Raw genomic sequence first — 22959 nt, forward strand, 5'->3', positions numbered from 1 at the left:
GTACTGTGTCTGCTGCTAATATAGACTGGTTGATAAAGAGATGTAGTATGTATGTATAAAGAAGAAAGAAAAAAAAACCACGGGTAGGTGGTATACAATTATGGATGGACTGCCGAGTGCCGTCACAGAGGTAGCTACAGCCGTGGACTACTGTACTGTGTCTGCTGCTAATATAGACTGGTTGATAAAGAGATGTAGTATGTATGTATAAAGAAGAAAGAAAAAAAAACCACGGGTAGGTGGTATACAATTATGGATGGACTGCCGAGTGCCGACACAGAGGTAGCTACAGCCGTGAACTACCGTACTGTGTCTGCTGCGACTGGATGATAAATAATGATATAAAAAATATATATATATCACTACTGCAGCCGGACAGGTATATATTATATAATGACGGACCTGCTGGACACTGTCTGTCAGCAGAATGAGTTTTTTATAGAATAAAAAAAAAAACACCACACAAGTCACACGACGAGTGTTTAACTTTTACAGGCAATCACAATATAGTATACTACTAACTATACTGGTGGTCAGTGTGGTCAGGTCACTGGTCAGTCACACTGGCAGTGGCACTCCTGCAGCAAAAGTGTGCACTGTTTAATTTTAATAATATGTACTCCTGGCTCCTGCTATAACCTATAACTGGCACTGCTCCCCAGTCTCCCCCACAATTATAAGCTGTGTGAGCACAGTCAGATATATACATAGATGATGCAGCACACTGGGCTGAGCAGTGCACACAGATATGGTATGTGACTGAGTCACTGTGTATCGTTTTTTTCAGGCAGAGAACGGATTATATTAAATAAAACTGCACTGTCTGGTGGTCACTGTGGTCAGTCACTACTAAACTCTGCACTCTCTACAGTACTCCTAAGCTCCAGTAAATCAAGTGTCTCTGTCTCAAATCAATCTCACTCTCTCTCTTCTAATCTAAATGGAGAGGACGCCAGCCACGTCCTCTCCTTATCAATCTCAATGCACGTGTGAAAATGGCGGCGACGCGCGGCTCCTTATATAGAATCCGAGTCTCGCGAGAATCCGACAGCGTCATGATGACGTTCGGGCGCGCTCGGGTTAACCGAGCAAGGCGGGAAGATCCGAGTCGCTCGGACCCGTGAAAAAAAACATGAAGTTCGGGCGGGTTCGGATTCCGAGGAACCGAACCCGCTCATCTCTACTGCAAATCATTTCTTTACTACATGTATGTTCATATTTTACCCTGTAATCTGTTTACTGCAATCTGAAGCTCTGCAAATCATTTCTATACTACATGTATGTTCATATCTTACCCTGTAATCTGTTTACTGCAATCTGAAGCTCTGCAAATCATTTCTATACTACATGTATGTTCATATTTTACCCTGTAATCTGTTTACTGCAATCTGAAGCTCTGCAAATCTTTTCTATACTAAATGAACACTATGCAAACAATTTGTTAGATAGATTTGTGATTTCAGGATTTGTTTATAATTTAAAATACCTGTGTTTTAAACTTTGGTCAGTGCTGCATATTTAATGAAGGCAGACTGGGCTGGTGTTTGCATAGTCAAACACTGTGCAATTTAACACCCTTGATTAGTGGGACATTTGCCTCAGATGCAGTTGTGTTAATTTACCATAGTAAACAGTATCTGTAGCTCCAACATGCACAGAAATGCGTTCAGCTGTGCGTTCCAATATTCAAAGCGTTCCTATCTCTAAGCGTTTTGAAATTTAACAGTAAAAAAAACAGTTGAACAAATATTGAACAACATCAAGAAAGATTTCAGGAACATTTTGTTTACTCACCAAACCTCTGCTATGAAATCACCAGGATCAGGCCTACTAACCCTCTGGCAGGGAACATCAGTACTGCCTTACAGGCCTACCCCTCAAGGTGAGCAGGGAGCACTGGTGAGGGGGTATAGCACCAAGGCCAGGCACAGCAGGGTCATTTTCATTGGATTTTGGTGTGCTCCCCACATTCTCATACCCACCTTCCCCCCCATACTGCTCCTATTAGACCAGGATAATTTCCCTACTCTCGTTGTTTCCCTGCATAGGTGATCTCACCATGTGCTTTTAAAAAAACAAAAAAAAAAAACATTTACTGCACTTTTACCCCACCGTGTGGTATTCCTGTGAGGTGTACCTCCACTGATTGCACACCCTGCCAGCAGCATCTAACACAGTGCACCCCAAATGGGGGACTCTGATGGTTCCTCTGCGGGCAGGATGTGCCTCACGTGGATTGTTCATACAGGTTATATCATACGACCACACAAGTGCCCGTTCTCCCATGTATGCATTGGGTCCATGTTTGGCCTACTTCCCAGTGTAACCTCCAAAGTGCGCCCAACATGGCTGCCTCATCTGGCTTGTGGATGGAATGAAAATACATGGACCTGATAGTTTTGTTGGTACCCTACTCTGAACGTTAGGACGCTGCAATCACCCCCATTTTGTGTCATCTCTTCTAGGGTTGGACTATTCCACCCAGGGTAATCCTACGCAGTGTGCCCAAGATGGCTGCCGCACCTGGTACCCTGTGAGGGTGGAATTCACTGCCTATGGAAGTTATTACCCAAAATGCCTACACCAATCCTGCATTATGATTACTCTATGCATTCTAGGATTTCATTTTTAGGTCTGTGTGTATTGCTGCATTAATCTTCTGTATTATGTGCATTGTTTTGATGCAGGTAGAGCGCCTTGAGTCCTGTTTGGAGAAAGATCGCTATATAAATAAAATTATTATTATTATTATTATTATTATTATTATTATTATTATTACTATTATTAAATGTACACATACATTTCAATGGTACACATCAGTCTAATGTAAATAAATAAATTATTACATTTTTAATAAATATACAGTATAAAAGTTTTCTTTTATAATCCTCTGAGGTGTAAATACATTAAAATAACCATTTATAAATATAAATTTTACATGTTTTTCTATTAGTGATGAGCGGGTTCGGATCCTCGGGATCCGAACCCCCCCGAACTTCACCCATTTTACACGGGTCCGAGGCAGACTCGGATCCTCCCGCCTTGCTCGGTTAACCCGAGTGCGCCCGAACGTCATCATCCCGCGGTCGGATTCTCGCAAGATTCGTGTTCTAAATAAGGAGCCGCGCGTCGCCGCCATTTTTCACTTGTGCAATGAAGATGATCGTGAGAGGACGTGTGCTGCAAAGATCTGTGCTCAGTGTGCTGCAAGTGCAAATATCTACGTTCTCTGCCTGAAAAACGCTCCATATCTGACTGTGCTCAGTGTGCTGCAAATATCTGTGCTCAGTGTGCTAATTGCTTTATTGTGGGGACTGGGGACCAGAAGTATTATATAGTAGGAGGACAGTGCAGAGTTTTGCTGACCAGTGACCACCAGTATTATACGTTCTCTTCCTGAAAAACGCTCCATATCTGTGCTGCATTGTAGTATATAGTAGGAGGACAGTGCAGAATTTTGCTGACCACCAGTATAACTATATATAGCAGTACGGTACAGTAGTCCACTGCTCTACCTACCTCTGTGTCGTCAAGTATACTATCCATCCATACCTGTGGTGCATTTCAGTTTTGCACAGTTTGCTGACCACCAGTATAACTATATATAACTATATATATATATATATATATATATATATATATAAAACCATATATATATATATAGTTATAACCAGTATAACTATATATATATATATATATATATATATATATACTACTATGTAGTCCACTGCTCTACCTACCTCTGTGTCGTCAAGTATACTATCCATCCATACCTGTGGTGCATTTCAGTTTTGCACAGTTTGCTGACCACCAGTATAGACTAGTGATGAGCGGGTTCGGTTTCTCGGAAACCGAACCCCCCCGAACTTCACCCTTTTTACACGGGTCCGAGCCATACTCGGATTCTCCGTATGGCTCGGTTAACCCGAGCGCGCCCGAACGTCATCATCCCGCTGTCGGATTCTCGCGAGATTCGGATTCTATATAAGCAGCCGCGCGTCGCCGCCATTTTCACTCGTGCATTGGAAATGTTAGGGAGAGGACGTGGCTGGCGTCCTCTCTGTTATTGTTGAACTTGATTGTGCACTATTGCTTAATTGAGGGGAGGGCTGGGGAGCAGCTGTATAATATAGGAGGAGTACAGTGCAGAGTTTTGCTGATCAGTGACCACCAGTTATCCGTTCTCTGCCTGAAAAAAACGCTCCATATCTGTGCTCAGTGTGCTGCATATATCTGTGCTCACACTGCTTAATTGTGGGGACTGGGGAGCAGCTGTATTATATAGCAGGAGTACAGTGCAGAGTTTTGCTGACAGTGACCACCAGTATACGTTGTCTGCCTGAAAAACACTCCATATCTGTGCTCAGTGTGCTGCTTTATTGTGGGGACTGGGGACCACCAGTATAATATTATATAGGAGGAGTACAGTGCAGAGTTTTGCTGACCAGTGACCACCAGTATATAATATATAGCATTACGGTACAGTAGGCCACTGCTGTACCTACCTCTGTGTCGTCATTAAGTATACTATCCATCTAGATTCTATACCTGTGGTGCATTTCAGTACAGTTTGCTGACACAGTGACCACCATTATATATAGCAGTACGGTACGGAAGGCCACTGCTGTACCTACATCTGTGTCGTCATTAAGTATACTATCCATCTACATTCTATACCTGTGGTGCATTTTAGTTTTGCAGTTTGCTGACACAGTGACCACCAGTATACTATATATAGCAGTACGGTACGGAAGGCCACTGCTGTACCTCCCTCTGTGTCGTCATTAAGTATACTATCCATCTACATTCTATACCTGTGGTGCATTTTAGTTTTGCAGTTTGCTGACACAGTGACCACCAGTATACTATATATAGCAGTACGGTACGGAAGGCCACTGCTGTACCTACCTCTGTGTCGTCATTAAGTATACTATCCATCTACATTCTATGCCTGTGGTGCATTTTAGTTTTGCAGTTTGCTGACACAGTTACCACCAGTATACTATATATAGCAGTACGGTACAGAAGGCTACTGCTGTACCTACCTCTGTGTCGTCATTAAGTATACTATCCATCTACATTCTATACCTGTGGTGCATTTTAGTTTTGCAGTTTGCTGACACAGTGACCACCAGTATGCTATATACAGCAGTACGGTACGGAAGGCCACTGCTGTACCTACCTCTGTGTCATCATTAAGTATACTATCCATCTACATTCTATACCTGTGGTGCATTTTAGTTTTGCAGATTGCTGACAGTGACCACCAGTATATATAGCAGTACGGTACGGAAGTCCACTGCTCTACCTACCTCTGTGTTGTCAAGTATACTATCCATCCATACCTGTGGTGCATTTCAGTTGTGCACAGTATATATAGTAGTAGGCCATTGCTATTGATAGTTACTGGCATATAATTCCACACATTAAAAAATGGAGAACAAAAATGTGGAGGTTAAAATAGGGAAAGATCAAGATCCACTTCCACCTCATGCTGAAGCTGCTGCCACTAGTCATGGCCGAGATGATGAAATGCCATCAACGTCATCTGCCAAGGCCGATGCCCAATGTCATAGTAGAGAGCATGTAAAATCCAAAAAACAAAAGTTCAGTAAAATGACCCAAACATCAAAATTAAAAGCGTCTGAGGAGAAGCGTAAACTTGCCAATATGCCATTTACGACACGGAGTGGCAAGGAATGGCTGAGGCCCTGGCCTATGTTCATGGCTAGTGGTTCAGCTTCACCTGAGGATGGATGCACTCATCCTCCTGCTAGAAAACTTAAAAGAGTTAAGATGGCAAAAGCACAGCAAAGAACTGTGCGTTCTTCTAAATCACAAATCCCCAAGGAGAGTCCAATTGTGTCGGTTGCGATGCCTGACCTTCCCAACACTGGACGGGAAGAGGTTGCGCCTTCCACCATTTGCACGCCCCCTGCAAGTGCTGGAAGGAGCTCCCGCAGTCCAGTTCCTGATAGTCAAATTGAAGATGTCACTGTTGAAGTACACCAGGATGAGGTTATTGGTGTTGCTGGCGCTGGGGAGGAAATTAACAAGGAGGATTCTGATGGTGAGGTGGTTTGTTTAAGTCAAGCACCCGGGGAGACACCTGTTGTCCGTGGGACGAATATGGCCATTGACATGCCTGGTCAAAATACAAAAAAAATCACTTCTTCGGTGTGGAATTATTTCAACAGAAATGCGGACAACTGGTGTCAAGCCGTGTGTTGCCTTTGTCATGCTGTAATAAGTAGGGGTAAGGACGTTAACCACCTAGGAACATTCTCCCTTATACGTCACCTGGACCGCATTCATCAAAAGTCAGTGACAAGTTCAAAAACTTTGGATGACAGCAGAAGCAGTCCACTGACCACTAAATCCCTTCCTCTTGTAACCAAGCTCCTGCAAACCCCACCACCAACTCCCTCAGTGTCAATTTCCTCCTTACCAAGGAAAGCCAATAGTCCTGCAGGCCATGTCACTGTCAAGTCTGACGAGTCCTCTCCTGCCTGGGATTCCTCCGATGCATCCTTGAGTGTAACGCCTACTGCTGCTGGCGCTGCTGTTGTTGCTGCTGGGAGTCGATCGTCATCCCAGAGGGGAAGTCGGAAGACCACTTGTACTACTTCCAGTAAACAATTGACTGTCCAACAGTCCTTTGCGAGGAAGATGAAATATCACAGCAGTCATCCTGCTGCAAAGCGGATAACTCAGGCCTTGGCAGCCTGGGTGGTGAGAAACGTGTTTCCGGTATCCACCGGTAATTCACAGGGAACTAGAGACTTGATTGAGGTACTGTGTCCCCGGTACCAAATACCATCTAGGTTCCATTTCTCTAGGCAGGCGATACCGAAAATGTACACAGACCTCAGAAAAAGACTCACCAGTGTCCTAAAAAATGCAGTTGTACCCAATGTCCACTTAACCACGGACATGTGGACAAGTGGAGCAGGGCAGACTCAGAACTATATGACTGTGACAGCCCACTGGGTAGATATATTGCCTCCCGCAGCAAGAACAGCAGCGGCGGCACCAGTAGCAGCATCTCACAAACGCCAACTCGTTCCTAGGCAGGCTACGCTTTGTATCACCGCTTTCCATAAGAGGCACACAGCTGACAACCTCTTATGGAAACTGAGGAACATCATCGCAGAATGGCTTACACCAATTGGACTCTCCTGGGGATTTGTGACATCGGACAACGCCACCAGTATTGTGCGTGCATTACATCTGGGCAAATTCCATCACGTCCCATGTTTTGCACATACATTGAATTTGGTGGTGCAGAATTATTTAAAAAACGTCAAAGGCGTGTAAGAGATGCTGTCGGTGGCCCGAAGAATTGCGGGCCACTTTCGGCATTCAGCCACCGCATGCCGAAGACTGGAGCACCAGCAAACACTCCTGAACCTGCCCTGCCATCATCTGAAGCAAGAGGTGGTAACGAGGTGGAATTCAACCCTCTATATGCTTCAGAGGATGGAGGAGCAGCAAAAGGCCATTCAAGCCTATACATCTGCCTACGATATAGGCAAAGGAGGGGGAATGCACCTGACTCAAGCGCAGTGGAGAATGATTTCAACGTTGTGCAAGGTTCTGCAACCCTTTGAACTTGCCACACGTGAAGTCAGTTCAGACACTGCCAGCCTGAGTCAGGTCATTCCCCTCATCAGGCTTTTGCAGAAGAAGCTGGAGACATTGAAGGAGGAGCTAAAACAGAGCGATTCTGCTAGGCATGTGGGACTTGTGGATGGAGCCCTTAATTCACTTAACCAGGATTCACGGGTGGTCAATCTGTTGAAATCAGAGCACTACATTTTGGCCACCGTGCTCGATACTAGATTTAAAACCTACGTTGTATCTCTCTTTCCGGTCCTGTGTACTTTCTGGAGGCAATTGCTGGTGAATGTCTCCACGGAGGAATTGATTATAATTCATTTTGATGAACATCATCTTCTCCACATTTTCTGGAAGTTACCTCGTACGCCGATTGCTGACAAAATGAGCGGCTGCACTAAACACTCTTTCGGAGTACACACTGGAGGGTGGGCAGCTTAGGTAAAATAAAGCCAGTTTGTGCAAGGGCCTCCAAATTGCCTCTTTTTCCTGCCAGTATACGTACGGACTGTCTGACGTGCCTACTTGGATGCGGTCACTCATATAATCCTCCACCATTCTTTCAATGGTGACAGAATCATATGCAGTGACAGTAGACGACATGTCAGTAATCGTTGGCAGGTCCTTCAGTCCGGACCAGATGTCAGCACTCGCTCCAGACTGCCCTGCATCACCGCCAGCGGGTGGGCTCGGAATTCGTAGCCTTTTCCTCGCAGCCCCAGTTGCGGGAGAATGTGAAGGAGGAGCTGTTGACGGGTCACGTTCCGCTTGACTTGACAATTTTCTCACCAGCAGGTCTTTGGACCTCTGCAGACTTGTGTCTGCCGGAAAGAGAGATACAACGTAGGTTTTAAATCTAGGATCGAGCACGGTGGCCAAAATGTAGTGCTCTGATTTCAACAGATTGACCACCCGTGAATCCTGGTTAAGCAAATTAAGGGCTCCATCCACAAGTCCCACATGCCTAGCGGAATCGCTCTGTTTTACCTCCTCCTTCAATGTCTCCAGCTTCTTCTGCAAAAGCCTGATGAGGGGAATGACCTGACTCAGGCTGGCAGTGTCTGAACTGACTTCACGTGTGGCAAGTTCAAAGGGCAGCAGAACCTTGCACAACGTTGAAATCATTCTCCACTGCGCTTGAGTCAGGTGCATTCCCCCTCCTTTGCCTATATCGTAGGCAGATGTATAGGCTTGAATGGCCTTTTGCTGCTCCTCCATCCTCTGAAGCATATAGAGGGTTGAATTCCACCTCGTTACCACCTCTTGCTTCAGATGATGGCAGGGCAGGTTCAGGACTGTTTGCTGGTGCTCCAGTCTACGGCACGCGGTGGCTGAATGCCGAAAGTGGCCCGCAATTCTTCGGGCCACCGACAGCATCTCTTGCACGCCCCTGTCGTTTTTTAAATAATTCTGCACCACCAAATTCAATGTATGTGCAAAACATGGGACGTGCTGGAATTTGCCCAGATGTAATGCACGCACAATATTGGTGGCGTTGTCCGATGTCACAAATCCCCAGGAGAGTCCAATTGGGGTAAGCCATTCTGCGATGATGTTCCTCAGTTTCCGTAAGAGGTTGTCAGCTGTGTGCCTCTTATGGAAAGCGGTGATACAAAGCGTAGTCTGCCTAGGAACGAGTTGGCGTTTGTGAGATGCTGCTACTGGTGCCGCCGCTGCTGTTCTTGCTGCGGGAGGCAATACATCTACCCAGTGGGTTGTCACAGTCATAAAGTCCTGAGTCTGCCCTGCTCCACTTGTCCACATGTCCGTGGTTAAGTGGACATTGGGTACAACTGCATTTTTTAGGACACTGGTGACTCTTTTTCTGACGTCTGCGTACATTTTCGGTATCGCCTGCCTAGAGAAATGGAACCTAGATGGTATTTGGTACCGGGGACACAGTACCTCAATCAAGTCTCTAGTTCCCTGTGAATTAACGGTGGATACCGGAAACACGTTTCTCACCACCCAGGCTGCCAAGGCCTGAGTTATCCGCTTTGCAGCAGGATGACTGCTGTGATATTTCATCTTCCTCGCAAAGGACTGTTGGACAGTCAGTTGCTTACTGGAAGTAGTACAAGTGGTCTTCCGACTTCCCCTCTGGGATGACGATCGACTCCCAGCAGCAACAATAGCAGCGCCAGCAGCAGTAGGCGTTACACTCAAGGATGCATCGGAGGAATCCCAGGCAGGAGAGGACTCGTCAGACTTGACAGTGACATGGCCTGCAGGACTATTGGCTTTCCTGTGTAAGGAGGAAATTGACACTGAGGGAGTTGGTGGTGTGGTTTGCAGGAGCTTGGTTACAAGAGGAAGGGATTTAGTGGTCAGTGGACTGCTTCCGCTGTCATCCAAAGTTTTTGAACTGACGTCTGATGAATGCGGTCCAGGTGACGTATAAAGGAGGATGTTCCTAGGTGTTAACGTCCTTACCCCTACTTATTACAGCTTGACAAAGGCAACACACGGCTTGACACCAGTTGTCCGCATTTCTGTTGAAATAATTCCACACCGTAGAGGCGATTTGTTTTGTATTTTGTCCAGCCATGTCAATGGCCATATTCGTCCCACGGACAACAGGTGTCTCTCCGGGTGCCTGACTAAAACAAACCACCTCATCATCAGAATCCTCCTTGTCAATTTCCTCCCCAGCGCCAGCAACACCCATAACCTCATCCTGGTGTACTTCAACAGTGACATCTTCAATTTGACTATCAGGAACTGGACTGCGGGTGCTCCTTCCAGCACTTGCAGGGGGCATGCAAATGGTGGAAGGCGCAACCTCTTCCCGTCCAGTGTTGGGAAGGTGAGGCATCGCAACCAACACAATTGGACTCTCCTTGGGGATTTGTGATTTAGAAGAACGCACAGTTCTTTGCTGTGCTTTTGCCATCTTAACTCTTTTAAGTTTTCTAGCAGGAGGATGAGTGCTTCCATCCTCAGGTGAAGCTGAACCACTAGCCTTGAACATAGGCCAGGTCCTCAGCCGTTCCTTGCCACTCCGTGTCGTAAATGGCACATTGGCAAGTTTACACTTCTCATCAAAGATTTTTATTTAGATTTTTGGGTCATTTTACTGAGCTTTATTTTTTTGGATTTTACATGCTTTCTACTATGACATTGGGCATCGACCTTGGCAGACGTCGTTGATGGCATTTCATCGTCTCGGCCATGACTAGTGGCAGCAGCTTCAGCACGAGGTGGAAGTGGATCTTGATCTTTCCCTATTTTACCCTCCACATTTTTGTTCTTCATTTTTTAATGTGTGGAATTATATGCCAGTAATATATCAATAGCAATGGCCTACTACTATATATAATGCGCACAACTGAAATGCACCACAGGTGTGGATGAATAGTATACTTGATGACACAGAGGTAGGTAGAGCAGTGGCCTACTGTACCGTACTGCTATATATATGTTTATACTGGTGATCAGCAAACTGTGCAAAACTGAAATGCACCACAGGTATGGATGGATAGAATACTTGACGACACAGAGGTATGTAGAGCAGTGGCCTACTGTACCGTACTGCTATATAGTATATACTGGTGGTCAGCAAACTGTGCAAAACTGAAATGCACCACAGGTATGGATGGATAGTATACTTAACGACACAGAGGTTGGTAGAGCAGTGGCCTTCTGTACCGTACTGCTATATAGTATATACTGGTGGTCAGCAAACGTGCAAAACTGAAATGCACCACAGGTATGGATGGATAGTATACTTGACAACACAGAGATAGGTAGAGCAGTGGCCTACTGTACCGTACTGCTATATATTATATACTGGTTGTCAGCAAACTGTGCAAAACTGAAATGCACCACAGGTATGGATGGATAGTATACTTGACGACACAGAGGTAGGTAGAGCAGTGGCCTTCTGTACCGTACTGCTATATATTATATACTGGTGGTCGGCAAACTGTGCAAAACTGAAATGCACCACAGGTATGGATGGATAGTATACTTGACGACACAGAAGTATGTAGAGCAGTGGACTACTGTACCGTACTGCTATATATAGTTATACTGGTGGTCAGCAAAATTCTGCACTGTCCTCCTACTATATACTACAATGCAGCACAGATATGGAGCGTTTTTCAGGAAGAGAACGTATAATACTGGTGGTCACTGGTCACTGGTCAGCAAAACTCTGCACTGTCCTCCTACTATACAATACTGCTGGTCCCCAGTCCACACAATAAAGCAATTAGCACACTGAGCACAGATATTTGCAGCACACTGAGCACAGTCAGATATGGAGCGTTTTTCAGGCAGAGAACGTAAATATTTGTACTTGCAGCACACTGAGCACATATATTTGCAGCACACTGAGCACAGATATTTGCAGCACAATTTGCAGCCCACTGAACATAGAAACTGAGAGGACGCCAGCCACGTCCTCTCACGATCATCTCCAATGCACGAGTGAAAAATGGCGGCGAGAATCCGACCACGGGATGACGTTCGGGCGCGCTCGGGTTAACCGAGCAAGGCGGGAGGATCCGAGTCTGCTCGGACCTGTGCAAAAAAGGGTGAAGTTCGGGGGGGTTCGGATCCCGAGGATCCGAACCCGCTCATCACTAATCTATAATCAGGGCCGGTTCTAGACCTTGTGGCGCCCAAGGCGATAGTTTCCTGTGGAGCCCCCCCCCAGGTAAAATAGAGCCGTCTCCTCTCTATGGCAGCGCTGCACAAACACTTGAGGTCAATTATGACCTCTAGTGTCTGTCACTGGAGCCGGTTGTAGCGGCCACCCACACAGCCCACGGCGCCTGCTGCAGCCGGGGAGAGCGGGGATCAGGAGTAGCGGCTCTTGCCACGGTGGCGGCGGTGGCCTCGGGGCAGCGGTGCCCCGGGCAAAAAGCCTGCTTGCCTGTGGCAAGAGCCGCTACTGTCTATAATGGATGCATGGTATGCAGTGCACATGGGTCTCTTGGCAGTGCATATGACCCCTATATGCTGGGGGGCCACACCTTACACCCTGCACACATACATTATACTTACCTCTCCAGAATTTGGAGTTGGAGAAACCACCGGAAAAATACCACTGCCACCAAATTCCGATCTGCGCATGTGCAACAGAGAAATCACCAGTGAAGGAAGAGGAAGGGCGCACAGAGGGCCTTATCCAGCTTCAGTGCAAAATCATAAATCAGCAGATTATCGGGCAACTGCGCAGGCTCTGCGATCAAACAGCAAACGCAGGCCCAGCAACTTGCAATTGACAGGCAGTGACCATTTGTGAGTTGAGAAAATGCAGGGTGTCATGGCCATTTTCGGGAAGTGTATCTGACATCAGCTGCGATTGCTGCGATCACAAACATGGCACCGCTGCAACTGCTGCTGCCTATATCCTGCATATGGATTGCAACTCTGTGAATGCATCAGTGTACAACGGCCCTCATTCCGAGTTGTTCGCTCGGTAATTTTCTTCTCATCACAGCGATTTTCCGCTAATTGCGCATGCGCAATGTTCGCACTGCGACTGCGCCAAGTAAATTTGCTAAGAAGTTTGGTATTTTACTCACGGCATTATGAGGTTTTTTCTTCGTTCTGGTGATCGTAATATGATTGACAGGAAGTGGGTGTTTCTGGGCGGAAACTGGCCATTTTATGGGAGTGTGTGAAAAAACGCTGCCGTTTCTGGGAAAAACGCGGGAGTGGCTGGAGAAACGGGGGAGTGTCTGGGCGAACGCTGGGTGTGTTTGTGACGTCAAACCAGGAACGAAACTGACTGAACTGATCGCAGTGGCAGAGTAAGTGTCGAGCTACTCAGAAACTGCAAAGAAATTTCTATTCGCAATTTTGAGAATCTTTAGTTCGCAATTTTGCTAAGCTAAGATTCACTCCCAGTAGGCGGCGGCTTAGCGTGTGCAATGCTGCTAAAAGCAGCTTGCGAGCGAACAACTCGGAATGAGGGCCAACGTCTTTTACATTTCTGGGTGGCTCTTCTCGTGCATTTTTTTTAGCAATTATCTATCTCAATAGCGATCCAAACCTAATGAGGTCCAAAGGCTGCACATGGCAGATTTGTGGATTTTTGTTTGCTTTACTATGGGGCTATGAACCAAAATCTGCAAATCTTGTGGTATCATAAGTGCGGCATATACAGTAACTGTGCCTGTGAGTATTTTATTATTAACTAAATATGACTCCTCTGTCTGTCTGTTATTATTATCTAGTCTCATTTCATTTCATTTCACTAGTGTGTTGTTCCCAAACCTAAAGTGCAACTGAATTTACTAGGGCTAGATAGATAGATAGATAGACAGACAGACAGACAGACAGACAGACAGACAGACAGACAGACAGACAGACAGACAGATAGATAGATAGATAGATAGATAGATAGATAGATAGATAGATAGATAGATAGATAGGATATATATAAGAACATGATAAACATATGGTGTCTTAAAGTATATGCATGGATAGGGATTTCACCATTAAATATTTTTTATGTTCACACAGTTCATTAAAGATCTATCTCCAGTACAACTCAGCGCTGCTAAACGCACACAGCAGGCTTGTTTTAATATGATGGTGATTTTTAGCAAGGAACATCAACTTTGATCTGTACAGAAGGTTTAAAGCTCTCTAGGTGGTCCTCATTAATGATCCACTCTGATCTCTTATTATCCCACTTGTAAAGACCACTAGAACTCATTATTGCTCAGATCAGACACACACCACATCCCCTGGGAACTTGTCTGGAAGATTCAAAAAGGCAGGACCAAAGTGTACTAATAGCAGTGCCATGTCTAAGGGGCGAGTCTCTCACCGCATCAAAAAAATATACGAGCGATGAAAGCTTTAAAGAGTCCGTTTCATAAGAAATTAGAAATTAGAGAAATATTTTGAAGTACCCTAATGTACAACTGCATCCTCAATTTTAGGAAGCAATATGTGTAAAATAAATCTAAAATTGTGGAGTAAAACTACCCATTACTAAAAGCTATTCCTACTAATGCATTTAAATTAAATCTCAACATGTGAATATACCTAGGAGTGTAGTTAAAGTTCTGAGGCCCCCTGCAAAATTTTAAAGTGACCCAAGGTTTTAAGGGAAGGACACCCTTCCCAATTTGCATACCTTTACAGGGCTGCTCCGCTGCACTTCATGCTCAGGAAGAAAGGGAACATTAAAATCTACCCCACCCACCTTTAGCAAAATGTAATTTAGAGCCCTGAAATGTGAGCTTGTATACCCAACATGTTACATCTCTGATTTTCCCTCTATGCTTATCACAGGCAGTGATTATAATGAAGTGTTATCACTGGTGTTTCTCTACTAGAGGGTAAGATGATGTGTCATACTGTACGAGATGCGGAGCACCTCTCCCACAGCACCTCTACACTGGACCATTTAAGATCTGAGTCTATGTTATAGCATGTAGACACATGCTATTTTAATAAAAAAGAAACCCTTTTTTTCTCTATACTCAAACACTCTTCCTGTCTAAGGGGGTCATTCAGAGCTGATCGCTCCTGTGCATTTTCGCACAGCGGACGATCAGATCCGAACTGCGCATGCGGACAGCTGCAACGGGGATCGCCGATCAGTGACGGGATTGTGCGAAGGATCCATTCGCATGGGCGTTCGCAAGGAGATTGTCAGGAAGAGTGCGTTGGTGGGTGGCAGCAGACCATTTTCAGGGAGTGTCCGGAAAAATGCAGGCGGGAGCAAGCGTTTTCAGGGAGGGTGTCTGACATCAAATCCGGCCCCGAACAGCCTGATGTGATTGCAGCGGCTGAGTAAGTCCTGGGCTGCGCAGAGACTGCACAAAATCAGTTTGTGCAGCTCTGCTACACATGCGATCGCACACATGCACAGCGAAAATACACTCCCCCTGTAGGCAGCGACTATCTGATCACAGGACAGCAAAAATCGCTGCCTAGCAATCAGATCTGAATGACCCCCTAAGACACTTTTTAGGAGCCGTCTGCCCAGCTCTCCGTCAACATAGCTCTGCTAGGTCCAAATTCCATAGCATCCCATTTAATAAATAATGGAAATAGAATTGCAGAGGAAACGCTCGCTCATTCATATACCTGCAACGCTGGCCACACACCCCAGTCGACTTCAGTCTTTCCAGGACTGCATATCAGGGATAAAAAACAAAAATACACCCTAGAAAGTGCTGGTACTTAAGCAAATTTAATACTGATACTGCTTTTGAAATAGGCTCACTTGTGATAGTATGTTGTTGAGAACAGGTAGCATCAAAGTGCCCCTCCATGAAACCAATCGAGAACACACCAAAACGGATGGTCTTCAGTTTGACGGCGGCCGGTCTCCCGACGATCAGCATACCGGCGCCGGAATCCCGACCACCGGCATACCGACAACTTTTCTCCCTCTTGGGGGTCCACGACGTGCAGCATGGCGAGCGCAGCGAGCCCGCAAGGGGCTCATTTGCGCTCGCCCAGCTGTCGGTATGCCGGTGGTCGGGATTCCGGCGCCGGTATGCTGGCCGCCGGGAGCCCGACCGCCGGCATAACATACTACACCCCACCAAAACAATAAACTGATTTTATTGTACGGGAATCTGTGTCTTATTTTTTGGACAATGGGATATACCTATAGTTAACTGGTTAGTTTATCACAGAAGCTCAGCAATTTGACTTACAGCAAGACATGCTCCTCCCACCACTGCCAATCTTTGTCAGGCTGTACCTCTGGACGCAGGGGCGCTTTAAGAGAGGAGGAGGCAGCCTCCTCCATTTGGGCCCCCTCCTCTCTGCCGGCGGCGCTGAGAGGCTGAGCACTAGAGCACTCAGACTCTACTGCGCATGCACAGAACTCCATAAAAATGGCCGCTGGGCCATTTTCACAGAGTTTTAATACCGCCGTGGACGTCGCTGCGGGACTCCGGAGGGGTGAGTATTTAGAAAATGGGTGCAACGTGTGCGGTGGGGGCCCCCTCTGGACTCAGGGGCCCGTGTGCACCGCACACACTGCACCCATTATAGAAACGCTAGTGTCTGGACGGGCCTTCCCCGAATTGATGGTGTCAAAAGGCTGGCGCTGAGGAAAATAATCTGCCTCCTTCTCTGCCCCGTTCTGCCTCTGATGCTGCCCTGCTCAGTGCTGTAAATGCTGGGACGACAGTCCAAGCTTTGCCCGTTGTTAAATACGTAAGGTTTGCAGGAATAGGCCCGAGGTCTCCTTGCTTAGCTTCTCACCCTCCTTAGGCAGGGCCGGTTCCATGCCTACTGGCACCCTGAGCCAGAAACATTTGAAGCGCCCCCACAATGTGTGCGCTGAAGGAGAGTGTGCTCCTGGAATAGTGGGCGTGGCCTCGCAACTTTATATTATCAAACTAAAAATAAATATATTTTCACACCCCCTCTACACACACAATTAACAGCCTTACACATAACAGCCACTGTAGTGTTCCTTACACATTATGGGGTGTATTCAATTATTGTCAGAAACTGCTGTCTTGTCGGAAAGATGTCAGTTTCCGATAGTGATGAGCGGGTTCGGTTTCTCGGAAACCGAACCCCCCCGAACTTCACCCTTTTTACAAGGGTCCGAGGCAGGTTCGAACCTTCCCGCCTTGCTCGGCTAACCCGAGCGCGCCCGAACGTCATCATCCCGCTGTCGGATTCTCGCGAGATTCGGATTCTATATAAGCATCCGCGCGTTGCCGCCATTTTCACTCGTGCATTGGAGATGATAGGGAGAGGACGTGGCTGGCGTCCTCTCCGTTTATTGTTGAAGTTGATTGCTTTATTGCTTAATTGTGGGGAGGATTGGGGAGCAGCTGTTAGGAGGAGTACAGTGCAGAGTTTTGCTGATAAGTGACCACCAGTTTTTATCCGTTCTCTGCCTGAAAAAACGCTCCATACCATATCTGTGCTCAGTGTGCTGCATAATATATCTGTGCTGAGTGCTCACACTGCTGAATTGTGGGGACTGGGGAGCAGCATATAGCAGGAGTACAGTGCAGAGTTTTGCTGACAGTGACCACCAGTATACGTTGTCTGCCTGAAAAACACTCCATATCTGTGCTCAGTGTGCTGCTTTATTGTGGGGACTGGGGACCACCAGTATAATTAATATTATATAGGAGGAGTACAGTGCAGAGTGCACTGCTGTACCTACCTCTGTGTCGTCATCCATTAAGTATACTATCCGTCTACATTCTATACCTATGGTGCATTTTAGTTTTGCAGTTTGCTGACACAGTGACCACCAGTATACTATATATAGCAGTACGGTAGGCCACTGCTGTACCTACCTCTGTGTCGTCATCCATTAAGTATACTATCCATCTACATTCTATACCTGTGGTGCATTTTAGTTTTGCAGTTTGCTGACACAGTGACCACCAGTATACTATATATAGCAGTACGGTAGGCCACTGCTGTACCTACCTCTGTGTCGTCATCATCCATTAAGTATACTATCCATCTACATTTTTTAACTGTGGTGCATTTTAGTTTTGCAGTTTGCTGACACAGTGACCACCAGTATACTATATATAGCAGTACGGTAGGCCACTGCTGTACCTACCTCTGTGTCGTCATCCATTAAGTATACTATCCATCTACATTCTATACCTGTGGTGAATTTTAGTTTTGCAGTTTGCTGACAGTGACCACCAGTATACTATATATAGCAGTACGGTAGGCCACTGCTGTACCTACCTCTGTGTCGTCATCCATTAAGTATACTATCCATCTACATTCTATACCTGTGGTGCATTTTAGTTTTGCAGTTTGCTGACACAGTGACCACCAGTATACTATATATAGCAGTACGGTATGCCACTGCTGTACCTACCTCTGTGTCGTCATCCATTAAGTATACTATCCATCTACATTCTATACCTGTGGTGCATTTTAATTTTGCAGTTTGCTGACACAGTGACCACCAGTATACTATATATAGCAGTACGGTAGGCCACTGCTGTACCTACCTCTGTGTCGTCATCCATTAAGTATACTATCCATCTACATTCTATACCTGTGGTGCATTTTAGTTTTGCAGTTTGCTGACACAGTGACCACCAGTATACTATATATAGCAGTACGGTAGGCCACTGCTGTACCTACCTCTGTGTCGTCATCCATTAAGTATACTATCCATCTACATTCTATACCTGTGGTGCATTTTAGTTTTGCAGTTTGCTGACACAGTGACCACCAGTATACTATATATAGCAGTACGGTAGGCCACTGCTGTACCTACCTCTGTGTCGTCATCCATTAAGTATACTATCCATCTACATTCTATACCTGTGGTGCATTTTAGTTTTGCAGTTTGCTGACACAGTGACCACCAGTATACTATATATAGCAGTACGGTAGGCCACTGCTGTACCTACCTCTGTGTCGTCATCCATTAAGTATACTATCCATCTACATTCTATACCTGTGGTGCATTTTAGTTTTGCAGTTTGCTGACACAGTGACCACCAGTATACTATATATAGCAGTACGGTAGGCCACTGCTGTACCTACCTCTGTGTCGTCATCCATTAAGTATACTATCCATCTACATTCTATACCTGTGGTGCATTTTAGTTTTGCAGTTTGCTGACACAGTGACCACCAGTATACTATATATAGCAGTACGGTAGGCCACAGCTGTACCTACCTCTGTCGTCATCCATTAAGTATACTATCCATCTACATTCTATACCTGTGGTGCATTTTAGTTTTGCAGTTTGCTGAAACAGTGACCACCAGTATACTATATATAGCAGTACGGTAGGCCACTGCTGTACCTACCTCTGTGTCGTCATCCATTAAGTATACTATCCATCTACATTCTATACCTGTGGTGCATTTTAGTTTTGCAGTTTGCTGACACAGTGACCACCAGTATACTATATATAGCAGTACGGTGGGCCACTGCTGTACCTACCTCTGTGTCGTCATCCATTAAGTATACTATCCATCTACATTCTATACCTGTGGTGCATTTTAGTTTTGCAGTTTGCTGACACAGTGACCACCAGTATACTATATATAGCAGTACGGTAGGCCACTGCTGTACCTACCTCTGTGTCGTCATCCATTAAGTATACTATCTATCTACATTCTATACCTGTGGTGCATTTTAGTTTTGCAGTTTGCTGACACAGTGACCACCAGTATACTATATATAGCAGTACGGTAGGCCACTGCTGTACCTACCTCTGTGTCGTCATCCATTAAGTATACTATCCATCTACATTCTATACCTGTGGTGCATTTTAGTTTTGCAGTTTGCTGACACAGTGACCACCAGTATACTATATATAGCAGTACGGTAGGCCACTGCTGTACCTACCTCTGTGTCGTCATCCATTAAGTATACTATCCATCTACATTCTATACCTGTGGTGCATTTTAGTTTTGCAGTTTGCTGACACAGTGACCACCAGTATACTATATATAGCAGTACGGTAGGCCACTGCTGTACCTACCTCTGTGTCGTCATCCATTAAGTATACTATGCATCTACATTCTATACCTGTGGTGCATTTTAGTTTTGCAGTTTGCTGACACAGTGACCACCAGTATACTATATATAGCAGTACGGTAGGCCACTGCTGTACCTACCTCTGTGTCGTCATCCATTAAGTATACTATCCATCTACATTCTATACCTGTGGTGCATTTTAGTTTTGCAGTTTGCTGACACAGTGACCACCAGTATACTATATATAGCAGTACGGTAGGCCACTGCTGTACCTACCTCTGTGTCGTCAATCATTAAGTATACTATCCATCTACATTCTATACCTGTGGTGCATTTTAGTTTTGCAGTTTGCTGACACAGTGACCACCAGTATACTATATATAGCAGTACGGTAGGCCACTGCTGTACCTACCTCTGTGTCGTCATCCATTAAGTATACTATCCATCTACATTCTATACCTGTGGTGCATTTTAGTTTTGCAGTTTGCTGACACAGTGACCACCAGTATACTATATATAGCAGTACGGTAGGCCACTGCTGTACCTACCTCTGTGTCGTCATCCATTAAGTATACTATCCATCTACATTCTATACCTGTGGTGCATTTTAGTTTTGCAGTTTGCTGACACAGTGACCACCAGTATACTATATATAGCAGTACGGTGGGCCACTGCTGTACCTACCTCTGTGTCGTCATCCATTAAGTATACTATCCATCTACATTCTATACCTGTGGTGCATTTTAGTTTTGCAGTTTGCTGACACAGTGACCACCAGTATACTATATATAGCATTACGGTAGGCCACTGCTGTACCTACCTCTGTGTCGTCAAGTATACTATCCATCCATACCTGTGGTGCATTTCAGTTGTGCGCAGTAAATATAGTAGTAGGCCATTGCTATTGATACTGGCATATAATTCCACACATCTAAAAATGGAGAACAAAAATGTGGAGGTTAAAATAGGGAAAGATCAAGATCCACTTCCACCTCGTGCTGAAGCTGCTGCCACTAGTCATGGCCGAGACGATGAAATGCCATCAACGTCGTCTGCCAAGGCCGATGCCCAATGTCATAGTAGAGAGCATGTAAAATCCAAAAAACAAAAGTTCAGTAAAATGACCCAAAAATCAAAATTAAAATCGTCTGAGGAGAAGCGTAAATTGCCAATATGCCATTTACGACATGGAGTGGCAAGGAACGGCTGAGGCCCTGGCCTATGTTTATGGCTAGTGGTTCAGCTTCACATGAGGATGGAAGCACTCATCCTCTCGCTAGAAAAATGAAAAGACTTAAGCTGGCAAAAGCACAGCAAAGAACTGTGCGTTCTTCTAAATCACAAATCCCCAAGGAGAGTCCAATTGTGTCGGTTGCGATGCCTGACCTTCCCAACACTGGACGGGAAGAGCTTGCGCCTTCCACCATTTGCACGCCCCCTGCAAGTGTTGGAAGGAGCACCAGCAGTCCAGTTCCTGATAGTCAAATTGAAGATGTCACTGTTGAAGTACACCAGGATGAGGATATGGGTGTTGCTGGCGCTGGGGAGGAAATTGACAAGGACAATTCTGATGGTGAGGTGGTTTGTTTAAGTCAGGCACCCGGGGAGACACCTGTTGTCCGTGGGACGAATATGGCCATTGACATGCCAGGTCAAAATACAAAAAAAATCAGCTCTTCGGTGTGGAATTATTTCAACACAAATGCGGACAACAGGTGTCAAGCCGTGTGTTGCCTTTGTCAAGCTGTAATAAGTAGGGGTAAGGACGTTAACCACCTCGGAACATCCTCCCTTATATGTCACCTGCAGCGCATTCATCATAAGTCAGTGACAAGTTCAAAAACTTTGGGTGACAGCGGAAGCAGTCCACTGACCACTAAATCCCTTCCTCTTGTAACCAAGCTCCTGCAAACCACACCACCAACTCCCTCAGTGTCAATTTCCTCCTTACCCAGGAAAGCCAATAGTCCTGCAGGCCATGTGACTGTCAAGTCTGATGAGTCCTCTCCTGCCTTGGATTCCTCCGATGCATCCTTGAGTGTAACGCCTACTGCTGCTGGCGCTGCTGTTGTTGCTGCTGGGAGTCGATCGTCATCCCAGAGGGGAAGTCGGAAGACCACTTGTACTACTTCCAGTAAGCAATTGACTGTCCAACAGTCCTTTGCGAGGAAGATGAAATATCACAGCAGTCATCCTGCTGCAAAGCAGATAACTCAGGCCTTGGCAGCCTGGGCGGTGAGAAACGTGGTTCCGGTATCCATCGTTAATTCAGAGGCAACTATAGACTTGATTGAGGTACTGTGTCCCCGGTACCAAATACCATCTAGGTTCCATTTCTCTAGGCAGGCGATACCGAAAATGTACACAGACCTCAGAAAAAGACTCACCAGTGTCCTAAAATATGCAGTTGTACCTAATGTCCACTTAACCACGGACATGTGGACAAGTGGAGCAGGGCAGACTCAGGACTATATGACTGTGACAGCCCACTGGGTAGATGTATTGCCTCCCGCAGCTAGAACAGCAGCGGCGGCACCAGTAGCAGCATCTCGCAAACGCCAACTCGTTCCTAGGCAGGCTACGCTTTGTATCACCGCTTTCCAGAATAGGCACACAGCTGACAACCTCTTACGGCAACTGAGGAAGATCATCGCAGAATGGCTTACCCCAATTGGACTCTCCTGGGGATTTGTGACATCGGACAACGCCAGCAATATTGTGCGTGCATTACATCTGGGCAAATTCCAGCACGTCCCATGTTTTGCACATACATTGAATTTGGTGGTGCAGAATTATTTAAAAAACGACAGGGGCGTGCAAGAGATGCTGTCGGTGGCCCGAAGAATTGCGGGCCACTTTCAGCATTCAGGCACCGCGTACAGAAGACTGGAGCACCACCAAACATTCCTGAACCTGCC

Source organism: Pseudophryne corroboree, chromosome 9, assembly GCF_028390025.1.
Source record: "Pseudophryne corroboree isolate aPseCor3 chromosome 9, aPseCor3.hap2, whole genome shotgun sequence".
NCBI lineage: Eukaryota > Metazoa > Chordata > Amphibia > Anura > Myobatrachidae > Pseudophryne > Pseudophryne corroboree.